Genomic DNA, 3,317 nt, shown 5'->3' with positions numbered 1-3,317 from the left:
GGTGATGAGATCCCCTCTCAGCCTTCTCTTCTCCATGCTGAACCAGCCCAGCTCCCTCAGCCTTTCCTCGTAGGGGAGATGCTCCAGGCCCCCCATCATCCTTGTTGCCCTCCTCTGGACTCTCTCCAGCAGTTCCTCATCTTTCTTGAACCGGGGAGCTCAGAACTGGACCCAGAGCTCCAGGTGGGGTCTCACTGGGGCAGAGCAGAGGGGGAGGAGAACCTCCCTCGCCCTGCTGGATGCCGTAAGAGGTGCCGGCCTGCGGAGCAGCCTGCTCATCAGCCTGCTGGGCTCTTTACACCATCAGCTGTGCTGAGATGTGTTATCAAAAAGTTGGGATCAATGGAAATGATCTTTCCCCTGTAATTTTCGGAAAGCGGAGCTGCAGTAGTGGTTGGATCGTACAGCACTCGAGACAGCACCGTGTTCATTCGACAAAATAGATGGTGGGGTAGCACAATAGGATGTAGTGTTTGTTACCACAATGGAAAAAACCCTGTAAAATAGCCTAAAAATACTGCAGCGAGGTCACCGAAAAGGCGCGCTGAGAATAGATGGTCTGTGCGGAAACCAGAAGTTGAGCAGGGTAAAATAGGAAATGCTCTAAAAGGAGAAGTGTAGAACAAATTGAGAGAGAAATAAATGTGGAAATTTTCAACATGTAGAAGAATTCCTTTAGGAAAACTAGAATTTTGGTATCATCACATTTGTGTGCGTAATTTAAATTTTACCGTGGACTTTTTAAGAAGGAATATAAAGGCTGGATTGTGTTTTTCAGAGGATTTAGACTAGATCTAAGGAAGAAATTCTTTCCAGTGAGGGTGGTGAAACCCTGGCAGGGGTTGCCCAGAGAGGGGGTGGAGGCCCCATCCCTGGGAACATTCCAGGCCAGGTTGGCCAGGGCTGTGAGCAACCTGATGTGGTTCAAGGTGTCCCTGCTCCTGCAGGGGGGTTGGGCTGGGTGGGCTCTGGGGGTCCCTTCCCACCCAAAACAGTCTGTGATTCTATGGTTCTATGATACTGTGATTTCGGAATAATCAAAAGCTGGTGATCAGGTGTAGAACCTTTCGTAGTGAGAGTGCCGTGCACTCCAACGCTGTTTGCAAGGATCATCTGGTGATCGCAATGTACCGGGCTTTCTCAACAAATTAAAACAAAACCAGAAAAAGAAGCCATCTGCTTAGCATCACTCAGTCTTTGGAGCAGTCACCACTTAGTGCATTGTTAAGCTGAAGTGCTCCTGACCGTGCTGTTTTACAGAGCTGCCTACAGGAGGCTCACCTGAAGCAGTTCATGATCTTGACATCCGTCCTACCGCAGCCCTTCTTGAGGAGAGGAGATAAGGACCTCATACCCATCACAACATTTCTGCAGTGGCACTTTGATAGGGCCAAGGTTTTCTGTCTGCAAAAGCCAAAGACAATATGCAAAGACAACAGAGCACCGTGTCCAGTTCTAGGCTCCCCAGCTCAAGAAGGATGAGGAACTGCTGGAGAGAGTCCAGAGGAGGGCAACAAGGATGATGGGGGGACTGGAGCATCTCCCCTAGGAGGAAAGGCTGAGGGAGCTGGGCTTGTTCAGCCTGGAGAAGAGAAGGCTGAGAGGGGATCTCATCACCACCTACAAATATCTCAAGGGTGGGGGTCACCAGGACGGAGCCAGACTCTTCCCAGTGGTGCCCAGCGCCAGGCCAAGGGGCCATGGGCACAACCTGAAGCAGAAGAGGTTCCAGTTGAACGGGAGGAAGAACTTGTTGACTGTGAGGGTGCCCGAGCCCTGGCCCAGGCTGCCCAGGGGGGCTGTGGAGTCTCCTTCTCTGGAGATCTTCAACCCCCGCCTGGACGCTGTCCTGTGCCCCCTGCTCTGGGTGAGCCTGCTTGGGCAGGGGGGTGGCACTGGGTGAGCTCCGGAGGGCCCTGCCAGCCCCGGCCATCCTGGGATTCTGGGATTCTGTGTGATCTATTGGAAAGATCGATTGCCCATTTCACCTGGTACCTGAAGGCTGTTAGGTGGCCTGCTCTCCGTGGTCTTCATGCATTCTGCTGCTTCACAGGTTGGATCTGTGGGCTGATGAACAGAAATTACAGAATCAGAAAGGAACTAGGCTGCAATATATTGAATAATTGGTTTAAGCTGTGAAACGGTGTGATCTTAGCATGGTAAGCAGGGCAGAGCACGCGTTGTGAAGCGGCGTTCAATGCTGATGGAGGCATGCGACTGGAATGTGACTGTAGCTACCATGTGAATCTTCTCTGATGTGTACACCAAGGAAAGAACGTGATCACAAGTAATTCTTTTCTTTCCCAGGACTAAGTTCATCACAGATTCAGAGGCAGACTCCATTCATGGTCTTTAGAGCTCTCACTTAGCATTGACTGAGCCGTAAGGCAACTGAAGGAGGATGGTGAACCTTCAGTTGAGAACCAGCCCTCCCAGTATATTCTCATAGGCACGCCACTCACCTTTCTTTCCTAGTTTGAAAGGAATTTTTCTCTTACTGTTTTCCAATTGATATTAGGATTTTACTTCGTACTTACAACACAGCCCAGTCAACTACAGCCCACGTAAATCCACAGGGGGAACAGCTTCCTCGTGCATGGGTTCTCCATTCAAGATAGCCTTTATTGCCTGCTTTATGTTGCTAAAGCCAAGAGGCCCAGGGTTGAAGATTCTCACTGGTTTGATACTTGCTAATTGTTTATTTCTCGTTAATATTATAAATTGTTAGTAATTGCTTGTTACTAATTTATATTAACGGCAACTACGTGAGTAACTCCTGTCCTGGGTAGCCTTGTCTCCTATTTACATCGATGTTAATATGAATTTTAATTTGAGAGTTGGTCCTAATTCCACTTTGGAATGTCTTAGGGGAGTAGTAGAAAAATGACATCGGAGTAATCAGCCACTAGGTTACGGGCACATGGGCTGTCAGTGCGTTAGGTCAGAAAAGCAGGACTGCCAGGTTACTTCTGAGCGCTCATAAAAGCGTTACCTGGCCTCCCCCATCGCTGCCGTGACTTCAGCGGACGTAAGGACATTTTAAGACTTAATTTTGTAAGTCAACCATGGGCTTAAAGCACATTTTAAGCGCACAACTCGGGCCAGCTATCCACGCTTGGGTGTTTGGCAGCCTTGTCGCCAGCCCTGCAGCCTTCCTTAGACCATCCCCGGATCGTTGCTCCTGTGGGATTAGCACCACCAAGGGAATTTGTGACAGAAGATAAACCGGTCGTTCATATCCATCGTAACACTGTGTTTCCCTTCGCTTTGCCTGTAACGAACAAACAAGTTGCAGGCTGTCTTTCAAACCCAGCGCC

At 49.5% G+C, this 3,317-nt stretch overlaps 1 protein-coding gene across 12 annotated transcripts in view; it reads left to right on the top strand.

Annotated features, from left to right (window-relative positions):
- LOC104130499 (dystrobrevin beta) overlaps window positions 1–3,317 on the top strand; it is a 138,067-nt gene that overhangs the window by 78,784 nt on the left and 55,966 nt on the right. The gene's annotated exons all lie outside the window — the stretch shown is intronic.

This window comes from Egretta garzetta, unplaced genomic scaffold, assembly GCF_000687185.1.
Source record: "Egretta garzetta isolate BGI_Z169 unplaced genomic scaffold, ASM68718v1 scaffold510, whole genome shotgun sequence".
In the NCBI taxonomy this organism is placed as follows: Eukaryota; Metazoa; Chordata; class Aves; order Pelecaniformes; family Ardeidae; genus Egretta; species Egretta garzetta.
The sequence above is the reverse complement of the archived record's forward strand: the minus strand, read 5'-3'. Positions and strand labels throughout refer to the sequence as shown.